The following is a 12,460-nucleotide window of genomic DNA, read 5'->3' as shown; positions in this document are numbered from 1 at the left end:
CCGACAGCAAGCGCGACTTAGCGTCTGGGAGGTCATAAGTTAACAGCTCTGCTCGGAAAGCGGGAAGGCTGGAGGACAAAGGGAGGGAGAGCTGCGGAGCCCCCGGACGACAGAGCTCAGTTTGGTGAGGAACAAAGGCGCTCGCCAGCGCCATCTCCCCTGCCCATCCCCCAGCCAAAATCCCAAAGGGAACCGGTTCCGGCCAGGGAAATTGCTCGCTCCGCGCAAACACCCAACTCTGTGCTTCTGCGGAGCCAAACCTCTGGCAGCGGATCTGACTCCCTCCGGCTGCCACAGGGCCCCTCCTGAAGTGGATCACCTAAGGAGAAGCAAGCTAAGCCTGCCCCCCCTGCCTCCGTGCACCTTGCCTTCCCACCCCAGCTAATACGCCAGATCCCCAGCATCACAAGCCTGGCAGTGTGCAAGTAGCCCAGACGGGCCACGCCACCCCACAGGGAATCCCGCCCCTAGGAGAGGGGAAGAGAAGGCACACACCAGTCTGACTGTGGCCCCAGCGGTGGGCTGGGGGAAGACATCAGGACTGACTGCGGCCCCACCCACCAACTCCAATTATACACCACAGCACAGGGGAAGTGCCCTGCAGGTCCTCACCACACCAGGGACTATCCAAAATGACCAAGCGGAAGAATTCCCCTCAGAAGAATCTCCAGGAAAAAACAACAGCTAATGAGCTGATCAAAAAGGATTTAAATAATATAACAGAAAGTGAATTTAGAATAATAGTCATAAAATTAATCGCTGGGCTGGAAAACAGCATACAGGACAGCAGAGAATCTCTTGCTACAGAGATCAAGGACTAAGGAACAGTCACGAGGAGCTGAAAAACGCTTTAAATGAAATGCAAAACAAAATGGAAACCACCACGGCTCGGATGGAAGAGGCAGAGGAGAGAATAGGTGAACTAGAAGATAAAGTTATGGAAAAAGAGGAAGCTGAGAAAAAGAGAGATAAAAAAATCCAGGAGTATGAGAGGAAAATTAGAGAACTAAGTGATACACTAAAAAGAAATAATATACGCATAATTGGTATCCCAGAGGAGGAAGAGAGAGGGAAAGGTGCTGAAGGGGTACTTGAAGAAATAATAGCTGAGAACTTCCCTGAACTGGGGAAGGAAAAAGGCATTGAAATCCAAGAGGCACAGAGAACTCCCTTCAGACGTAACTTGAATCGATCTTCTGCACGACATATCATAGTGAAACTGGCAAAATACAAGGATAAAGAGAAAATTCTGAAAGCAGCAAGGGGTAAACGTGCCCTCACATATAAAGGGAGACCTATAAGACTCGTGACTGATCTCTCTTTTGAAACTTGGCAGGCCAGAAAGAATTGGCACGAGATTTTCAGGGTGCTAGACAGCAAGAATATGCAGCCAAGAATCCTTTATCCAGCAAGTCTGTCATTTAGAATAGAAGGAGAGATAAAGGTCTTCCGAAACAAACAAAAACTGAAGGAATTTGTCACCACTAAACCAGCCCTACAAGAGATCCTAAGGGGGACCCTGTGAGACAAAGTAACAGAGACATCACTACAAGCATAAAACATACAGACATCACAATGACTCTAAACCCGTATCTTTCTATAATAACACTGAATGTAAATGGATTAAATGCGCCAACCAAAAGACATAGGGTATCAGAATGGATAAAAAAACAAGACCCATCTATTTGCTGTCTACAAGAGACTCATTTTAGACCTGAGGACACCTTTAGATTCAGAGTGAGGGGATGGAGAACTATTTATCATGCTACTGGAAGCCAAAAGAAAGCTGGAGTAGCCATACTTATATCAGACAAACTAGACTTTAAAGTAAAGGCTGTAACAAGAGATGAAGAAGGACATTATATAATAGTTACAGGGTCTATCCATCAGGAAGAGCTAACAATTATAAATGTCTATGCGCCGAATACCGGAGCCCCCAAATATATAACACAATTACTCATAAACATAAGCAACCTTATTGATAAGAATGTGGTAATTGCTGGGGACTTTAACACCCCACTTACAGAAATGGATAGATCATCTAGACACACGGTCAATAAAGAAACAAGGGCCCTGAATGAGACACTGGATCAGATGGACTTGACAGATATATTTAGAACTCTGCATCCCAAAGCAACAGAATATACTTTCTTCTCGAGTGCACATGGAACATTCTCCAAGATAGATCATATACTGGGTCACAAAACAGCCCTTCATAAGTTTACAAGAATTGAAATTATACCATGCATACTTTCAGACCACAATGCTATGAAGCTTGAAATCAACCACAGGAAAAAGTCTGGAAAACCTCCAAAAGCATGGAGGTTAAAGAACACCCTACTAACGAATGAGTGGGTCAACCAGGCAATTAGAGAAGAAATCAAAAAATATATGCAAACAAACGAAAATGAAAATACAACAATTCAAATGCTTTGGGACGCAGCGAAGGCAGTCCTGAGAGGAAAATACATTGCAATCCAGGCCTATCTCAAGAAACAAGAAAAATCCCAAATACAAAATCTAACAGCACACCTAAAGGAAATAGAAGCAGAACAGCAAAGGCAGCCTAAACCCAGCAGAAGAAGAGAAATAATAAAGATCAGAGCAGAAATAAACAATATAGAATCTAAAAAAACTGTAGAGCAGATCAACGAAACCAAGAGTTGGTTTTTTGAAAAAATAAACAAAATTGACAAACCTCTAGCCAGGCTTCTCAAAAAGAAAAGGGAGATGACCCAAATAGATAAAATCATGAATGAAAATGGAATTATGACAACCAATACCTCAGAGATACAAACAATTATCAGGGAATACTATGAAAAATTATATGCCAACAAATTGGACAACCTGGAAGAAATGGACAAATTCCTGAACACCCACACTCTTCCAAAACTCAATCAGGAGGAAAGAGAAAGCTTGAACAGACCCATAACCAGCGAAGAAATTGAATCGGTTATCAAAAATCTCCCAACAAATAAGAGTCCAGGACCAGATGGCTTCCCAGGGGAGTTCTACCAGACGTTTAAAGCAGAGATAATACCTATCCTTCTCAAGCTATTCCAAGAAATAGAAAGGGAAGGAAAACTTCCAGACTCATTCTATGAAGCCAGTATTACTTTGATTCCTAAACCAGTCAGAGACCCAGTAAAAAAAGAGAACTACAGGCCAATATCCCTGATGAATATGGATGCCAAAATTCTCAAGAAGATACTAGCAAATCGAATTCAACAGCATATAAAAAGAATTATTCACCATGATCAAGTGGGATTAATTCCTGGGATGCAGGGCTGGTTCAACATTCGCAAATCAATCAACGTGATACATCACATTAACAAAAAAAAAGAGAAGAACCATATGATCCTGTCAATCGATGCAGAAAAGGCCTTTGACAAAATCCAGCACCCTTTCTTAATAAAAACCCTTGAGAAAGTCGGGATAGAAGGAACATACTTAAAGATCATAAAAGCCATTTATGAAAAGCCCACAGCTAACATCATCCTCAACGGGGAAAAACTGAGAGCTTTTTCCCTGAGATCAGGAACACGACAGGGATGCCCACTCTCACCGCTGTTGTTTAACATAGTGCTGGAAGTTCTAGCATCAGCAATCAGACAACAAAAGGAAATCAAAGGCATCAAAATTGGCAAAGATGAAGTCAAGCTTTCGCTTTTTGCAGATGACATGATATTATACATGGAAAATCCGATAGACTCCACCAAAAGTCTGCTAGAACTGATACATGAATTCAGCAAAGTTGCAGGATACAAAATCAATGTACAGAAATCAGTTGCATTCTTATACACTAACAATGAAGCAACAGAAAGACAAATAAAGAAACTGATCCCATTCACAATTGCACCAAGAAGCATAAAATACCTAGGAATAAATCTAACCAAAGATGTAAAGGATCTGTATGCTGAAAAGTATAGAAAGCTTATGAAGGTAATTGAAGAAGATTTAAAGAAATGGAAAGACATTCCCTGCTCATGGATTGGAAAAATAAATATTGTCAAAATGTCAATACTACCCAAAGCTATCTACACATTCAATGCAATCCCAATCAAAATTGCACCAGCATTCTTCTGGAAACTAGAACAAGCAATCCTAAAATTCATATGGAACCACAAAAGGCCCCGAATAGCCAAAGGAATTTTGAAGAAGAAGACCAAAGCAGGAGGCATCACAATCCCAGACTTTAGCCTCTACTACAAAGCTGTCATCATCAAGACAGCATGGTATTGGCACAAAAACAGACACACAGACCAATGGAATAGAATAGAAACCCCAGAACTAGACCCACAAACGTATGGCCAACTCCTCTTTGACAAAGCAGGAAAGAACATCCAATGGAAAAAAGACAGCCTCTTTAACAAATGGTGCTGGGAGAACTGGACAGCAACATGCAGAAGGTTGAAACTAGACCACTTTCTCACACCATTTACAAAAATAAACTCAAAATGGATAAAGGACCTAAATGTGAGACAGGAAACCATCAAAACCTTAGAGGAGAAAGCAGGAAAAGACCTCTCTGACCTCAGCCGTAGCAATCTCTTACTCAACACATCCCCAAAGGCAAGGGAATTAAAAGCAAAAGTGAATTACTTGGACCTTATGAAGATAAAAAGCTTCTGCACAGCAAAGGAAACAACCAACAAAACTAAAAGGCAACCAACGGAATGGGAAAAGATATTTGCAAATGACATATCGGACAAAGGGCTAGTATCTAAAATCTATAAAGAGCTCACCAAACTCCACACCCGAAAAACAAATAACCCAGTGAAGAAATGGGCAGAAAACATGAATAGACACTTCTCTAAAGAAGACATCCGGATGGCCAACAGGCATATGAAAAGATGTTCAGCATCGCTCCTTATCAGGGAAATACAAATCAAAACCACACTCAGGTATCACCTCACGCCAGTCAGAGTGGCCAAAATGAACAAATCAGGAGACTCTAGATGCTGGAGAGGATGTGGAGAAACGGGAACCCTCTTGCACTGTTGGTGGGAATGCAAATTGGTGCAGCCGCTCTGGAAAGCAGTGTGGAGGTTCCTCAGAAAATTAAAAATAGACCTACCCTATGACCCAGCAATAGCACTGCTAGGAATTTATCCAAGGGATACAGGAGTACTGATGCATAGGGGCACTTGTACCCCAATGTTCATAGCAGCACTGTCAACAATAGCCAAATTATGGAAAGAGCCTAAATGTCCATCCACTGATGAATGGATAAAGAAATTGTGGTATATATACACAATGGAATACTACGTGGCAATGAGAAAAAATGAAATATGGCCTTTTGTAGCAACGTGGATGGAACTGGAGAGTGTGATGCTAAGTGAAATAAGCCATACAGAGAAAGACAGATACCATATGGTTTCACTCTTATGTGGATCCTGAGAAACTTAACAGAAACCCATGGGGGAGGGGAAGGAAAAAAGAAAGGGGAGGTTAGAGTGGGAGAGAGCCAAAGCATAAGAGACTGTTAAAAACTGAGAACAAACTGAGGGTTGGTTGGGGGTGGGAGGGAGGGGAGGGTGGGTGATGGGTATTGAGGAGGGCACCTTTTGGGATGAGCACTGGGTGTTGTATGGAAACCAATTTGTCAATAAATTTCATATATATATAAAAAAATAAAATAAAATAAAATAAAATAAAATGGAAAATGTCTTCACTTAGTACTTTTAGAAAGATCTAAAACTTGTTCAAATAGGAAGTTTATATACTGATGGACCATAATACATTACAATTTGTGTTTTGAGCTGAAGTGTCATGGTCCAGATATGTCACCTTATGATTAACTAACAAAGTGCAGAAATAGAATTAACCTCTAATTAAATTTCTCTTAATAAGCTATCTCAAGTTATCCTTTAGTGAGAGTGAAATAAAACTTTCTCAGTGCTGGCATTCAAAGATTTTAAAGTGGAGACTTCAGTGTTTTTATACAACATATAGAAAACGCGATGGTGACAACATTCTACGTGGTTTTAGGAGTCTGATTTTTATTCTTACTTTGGTCAAAGACCATATTTCTTGTGTTTGAGTTAAGAAACTAGAGATTCTTGCTTATATCTCAAATATTTTCCTCAAATAAGAAATCTCACATATTTTACTTCTTAGATTTAGACATTATAGTAAAGACAGTTTGAGCCTGTTTTCAGTAAAGTCTTGTATGTATTTAATACTGATAATGCCAATGTCATCAGTGTGAAAATAATGCTGCAGGTGGGACATTCATTGAGGAAACTGCTTGTTGAATTAAGATGTATTTCTTAAGGGGAGGGTGAATAGAACCTAGCCATGATTTATGACCACTTATAATTAAAATGTGTTATTACAGACACCTGTCACAGATCCTCTACTAAGACCATAAATAATATCTAGTGCACCTATCTTTTAAATCTGTGTTTTGAACTACCACTACCCCTAAATTTATTCTCCTCCTATTTATTACTCAGATGATGTAAGTAGAAGCTGAGATTTTTAAATAAAATTAATGCTATGATCAAGAAAGGCTGATATTTCAAAATATACTAATCGAATTCTTAGTGTAATTAATACAAAATATCTCATCAGTTGAATTGGTGGTAAGCAAATGGGTTGACTTGCTTTTGTTGCTCACCCAGTGAAAAACTTTTTAAACTGAAAATATAGGTTTATTGTGATGAGTATTTTTACCCTTAGGTCTTGAATTCGCTCATTTTTGTTCAATAGAATGAATTGCATATGCTATGTGCCTAGTGGTATATAGGGTTCTACAGAAAATAAGAATTGTGGTGAAAGGTTTTTATCCATCAAATAGTTTGTCATCATATTTGAGATAATAAATTACTGAATAAAAGTCATATTCATCAAAGTAATATTCATTAAAATGCTTTACAACCCTGTGCAATGGGTGAATAAAGGATAGAACACTGAGAACAGCAAAGTTAAGATAAAATTTCTATGGACAAGAACAAAGTGTAAACCATCCAAATAAGTATTAAGCAGAAAGCAAAGGTTACAGAATGTGAGAAACAGAAGGAGCCACATGAAAAAATGGAGAATATTGCTCTTACAGCACAGTAGGGACTGCGGTATAGTCAAAGAGTGACTGGGTCTAAGAAAGGGATCTGACATAGTTCAGAGAAATAGAAAGCCTGATGAAGGTTATGTTTAAGGAAAATTTGTTGGACACTAATGGAGAGATTCAACAGGATGTAAGAAGGCATGGTAATGACTGGAGAAAATGAACTGACATTTTTTATTTAAGATATAATTGCAATTATATATTGAAAAAATAATAACAGTGGATGCATGCAGTCATTTCTATTCAAGCAGAAAATAATGATTTTATAATTTCCCATGTTTCTCTGTGTATATAAAACAAATGATGCCAACAATTACCTATCAATATACATAGCTCTTGCCTGAAGCTAGATGATTTTGGCACATCTTCATGTTCCATGAAATGTGAAACACAAATTAATGGCTGTATTCCTGATTAGAATAAAAATGTGATTTATATGCAAGTGATCCCTAGGCCTCGGAGTACATCAAACTACAAATTAGTTTATACGAACTTGGTAATTTCAAGTATCTGTAGGATGTATGTATGCACATTTTAGGACATATATTTCAGTTATTTATATAAAATATATAAAATGCATATTTATAGTAAATAGTTAAAAGTAAAATTATGTTAATGACTTAATTAAAGAACTAGGTAATAATAATTATAAATAATGTTTATGAAAATTATATTTATACAGTAATGTATGTGAAATAATATCAAAATAAGAACCATCCTATTTCATAATGCCATAAATAACTTTAAAACATTGGTCACTGCTCTTGAGGTCATTTAGCCTTTCTGACTGTGGTCCCTAACATGAGGTCAGTTTTCTTGAGCTCTCACACCTGACCCAGAAGGGGTGGTGATCAAAATATAAGAATTAGGAAACCAAAGTGAAGAAAAATACAGTTAAGTTTTGCTTAGCAATGTCAAACTTGTATCTTGGAACTATGCAGCATTTGAAATCCTTGGGGACGATTAAATTCATACCTATTGATACGTGGTGCCTACTCAAGCATAAACACAGTGCCTCTAAGGACTTAAAATTACTTTTAAAGGGTATTAATACAATCCATCATTTTCACTTCGGAATTTTCTTACTATAATACTATAATAATGTGCTGAATCAGCTTTGCTGAATCTAACTTTTCTTGAATTGCTTTATTCTGTTTCACAAGTGCTAATTTCATCGACCTAGATGACCTGAACATAAGTTTATATAACTGTTGTCATTGAATTCTCTTTATAAACTTAAAAAACTGGAAACTGGAGAACTTGTCATCCCTGATGGCTTCATAAAAAAAAAAAAAAAAAACTGGAAACTTGCTGGAAAAAACATTCTAAAGTTATTTGTTAATACTGCTTTTCTCGTAAGCAGATCAATAGTTTGGATTCATTGATTTGGATTGCAGAGTATAATTAATGAGACATATAAATTATAGTTTAAAGAATTTATTTCAGTCAGTTATTCTTCTAGTGTCTTTTTTCATAAGTAATGCTTGCGTTTTAAAATAAAATCTGGTAATGGGGAGAAAACATGAATAGACACTTCTCTAAAGAAGACATCCGGATGGCCAACAGGCACATGAAAAGATGCTCAACGTCGCTCCTCATCAGGAAAATACAAATCAAAATCACACTTAGATATCACCTCACGCCAGTCAGAGTGGCCAAAATGGACAAATCAGGAGACTATAGATGCTGGAGAGGATGTGGAGAAACAGGAACCCTCTTGCACTGTTGGTGGGAATGCAAATTGGTGCAGCCACACTGGAAAACAGTGTGGAGGTTCCTCAAAAAATTAAAAATAGACCTACCCTATGACCCAGCAATAGCACTGCTAGGAATCTACCCAACGGATACAGGAGTACTGATGCATAGGGGCACTTGTACCCCAATGTTTATAGCAGCACTTTCAACAATAGCCAAATTATGGAAAGAGCCTAAATGTCCATCCACTGATGAATGGATAAAGAAATTGTGGTTTATATACACACTGGAGTACTACGTGGCAATGAGAAAGAATGAAATATGGCCCTTTGTAGCAACGTGGATGGAACTGGAGAGTGTTCTGCTAAGTGAAATAAGCCATACAGAGAAAGACAGATACCATATGGTTTCACTCTTATGTGGATCCTGAGAAACTTAACAGAAACCCATGGGGGAGGGGAAAGAAAAAAAAAAAGAGGTTAGAGTGGGAGAGAGCCAAAGCGGAAGAGACTCCTAAAAACTGAGAACAAACTGAGAATTGATGGGGGGTGGGAGGGAGGGGAGGGTGGGTGATGGGTATTGAGGAGGGCACCTTTTGGGATGAGCACTGGGTGTTGTATGGAAACCAATTTGATAATAAACTTCATATATTGAAAAAAAATAAAATAAAATCTGGTCAAAATTGACTCTAGCTCAAATAATGTATTCAAAAGCAAATTCAAATCTGGAATAAAACAAACCTGGCTTCTTTAGACCTGGGACAAATATTTTTCACATAGTATATATTCAGTAAACATAAATTGGAATAATTCAAGTTTGAATTTATATTACATATGTAAAAATGGTCCTTTTAAAGAAGAGAACAACTTGAACTGCCTTAATAGCTTACAGATAACATCCATCATTCTGTACATGCAAAGTATCATAGGACTTCTACTAGGTAGAGAAACTAAGGTGTCACATTTAAGAAAAAAAAGACAACTGATAATTTGCTTTCTGAAAAAGCAGTACAGTTAGATAAGAAATCAGTAGAGAACATCACAGGTCAACCCAATCAGTTACCATTAATACAGCCATAGGCTATAGCAGACACAAGCCATAGAAGAGATGAGGAGCCCCTTTTCTATCTAATGCACATACAGACTGTTTCTTCAAATAATTTCTGAAAGGTTTATGCTACATATCAATTTGTTAGTCCAATGACAACTAATGGATTCAAAAGTATTATAACTATATTTAATGTTTAATGTATTATTTATTTAGGCTTGATTTCCTTGGAATCCCTCCCTATTGTGGATTCATGTTCAAAAATAGAATGCAGTTACATCACACAGAAATATGTCCTGAAAGAGCTCTTCCTTTTGGCACAGGTTGCCTTTCTAAATACAAGGTGCCAATACCAATAAGCAAGAAAATTGGAGCCACATTGAGCATCTAAAATGGAAAAAAGAAGGATTCAGAACAGCTACTTCTTACTACGATGGATCACTGAGCACAGTCTACTGAAATAAAACTGCCTTCTGAGAAAGATTAAAAATCTAAAGTCTCTGTGTCCACAATGCCCATTTTTCAATGAAAATCACTAGACATACAGAGAAACAGGAAATGGGGTCCAAAGTCAATGAAAAAGTAAAAATCAATCCATTGAAATAAAGCTGAAGCAGGAAGATAAGGGCAAATAAAACTAAAGAGGGCAGATCTATCTATGTATCTATATAGATAGATCTCCAATTATATATATATATATATATATAGAGAGAGAGAGAGAGAGAGAGAGAGAGAGAGCGCATAGAGAGAGAGAGAGGGAGAGAAGGAGAGGAAAAAGTAGAAAAGGAGAGGAAAAAGATGAGGCATAAATAAAGGGAAAACCAAAAGACCTTCAGCAAACTCTACACCAAGATGAATATAAGGAGAATCATATTTAGGTACATTGTAATCAAACTACTGCAAATCAAAGCTAAGGAAAAATTCTCAAAAGTAGCCAGAGGGAGAAATAAAAACATATTCAAGGGAACAAAGATAAAATGATGGTTGATTTCACATTAGAAACAGTGACATACAGAAAAAATAGAACAACTTTAAACTGCTTGAGGGAAAAAAATGGCAGAATTTTAAATCTCACAAAAACATGAATGAAATGAAGTTATTTTTATATAAACAAATCTGAGAAACTTTGTCTCCAGCAGATCACCACTACAAAAAGTACTAATGGATATTCTTCAGGCCAAAGGGAAATGGTGCTAGATTGCAACTCAGATCTACAGGTAGAAAGGAAGTCCATCAGAAATGGTAAATAAGTAGAAAATTTTAAAACTATATTTTCTTCTTATAATTTACATAAAATATATCTGTTTACTGTAAAGTGAGATTTACAATTTAGGAAAAAGTAAAAAATACTATTAAAAATGGAAAGAGGATAGATAAATGAATTATACTGTGGTAAGATTATTGCATGTGTGTAGTGAGATAAAGAATGTGAAGTATCAGCTTTGAAATGAAAGAAGGGAGATAATAGTAAAACCCGAAAAGAGAGTATGATGATGTAAAGTTGTGAGCATGAAGAATAAACTACTGCCTATAATTAGACTATGAAGAGTTATGAGTGCTGTTAGCCCTGGAACAACCACTAAAACACAATTAGAGATTTTAAAAATCAGTACAAGAAATAAATTAAAATCCTATATATCAACTGAAAAGAAGAAAGAGAAGGAGCCACAAAAGAATAAAAACAGAAAGTACAAGTGGAGAATAAATAAGATGGTCTTAATTCCAAACATACCAAAAACTACAGTAACTATAAATGAACTAAATATTAAAATTTAAAATGATAGAATAACATAGATGAATATAACAGAAACTATACTGAGGAAAAGTAGCCAGAGACACAAAAAATAATTAGTGCATAATTTCATTAACATCAAATTCTAGAAAAGGCCAAAACCATCAGTTAGTCAGGAGAGTCATATCAGTAATTGCCTGGCATAGGAGCAAGGGCTGTGAAGATAACTGCAGAGGAAAGAAAGTAAGGAAGCTTTTTGGGAAGAGGAAGTGTCCTGTATCTTGATTGAGCAGCACTTACACTGTAGTATATATCAATCAAAGGTTATTGACCTGTACATTTAAAATGAGAGAATTTTGGGGCGCCTGGGTGGCTCAGTCGGTTGAGCAGCTGACTTCAGCTCAGGTCCCGATCTCGCGATCCGTGAGTTCGAGCCCCGCGTCGGGCTCTGTGCTGACAGCTCGGAGCCTGGAGCCTGTTTCAGATTCTGTGTCTCCCTCTCTCTCTGACCCTCCCCCGTTCATGCTCTGTCTCTCTCTGTCTCAAAAATAAATAAACGTTTAAAAAATAAATAAAATGAGAGAATTTTATTGCGTGTAAGTTATATCTCAATAAAGTTGTTTTTTTAAGTGTATCAAAATACTGATTGCTTAGTGATCAGTATATCAGACTTTATGGGTTCAAATATTGCCTCTGGTATTTTCTTACTGTATGAATTGGGCAAATTACTTAACCATCCTAAGTTTTGTCTATAATTGGGAATAATAGTAGTTTATAGCACTGGTGAGAGGATTAATTCCTTATCTGGAGCATGTGTTCACTATATATCAATACCATATTGTAATAATATCATTAGCATCACTACTATTTTTACGAGGTTCAGAATGTGAAACTGTTGAAAAAAGATATATCAAATC

The 12,460-nt window shown here is 37.2% G+C and overlaps 1 protein-coding gene across 1 annotated transcript in view; it reads left to right on the top strand.

The window, feature by feature from the left end:
* MDGA2 (MAM domain containing glycosylphosphatidylinositol anchor 2) overlaps window positions 1–12,460 on the top strand; it is an 850,755-nt gene that overhangs the window by 823,440 nt on the left and 14,855 nt on the right. The gene's annotated exons all lie outside the window — the stretch shown is intronic.

The sequence above is a fragment of the Lynx rufus genome, unplaced genomic scaffold (genome assembly GCF_022079265.1).
Source record: "Lynx rufus isolate CCGP_SWC_20201006 ecotype Redwood Valley unplaced genomic scaffold, mLynRuf1.p SCAF_13, whole genome shotgun sequence".
Lineage (NCBI taxonomy): Eukaryota > Metazoa > Chordata > Mammalia > Carnivora > Felidae > Lynx > Lynx rufus.
The sequence above is the reverse complement of the archived record's forward strand: the minus strand, read 5'-3'. Positions and strand labels throughout refer to the sequence as shown.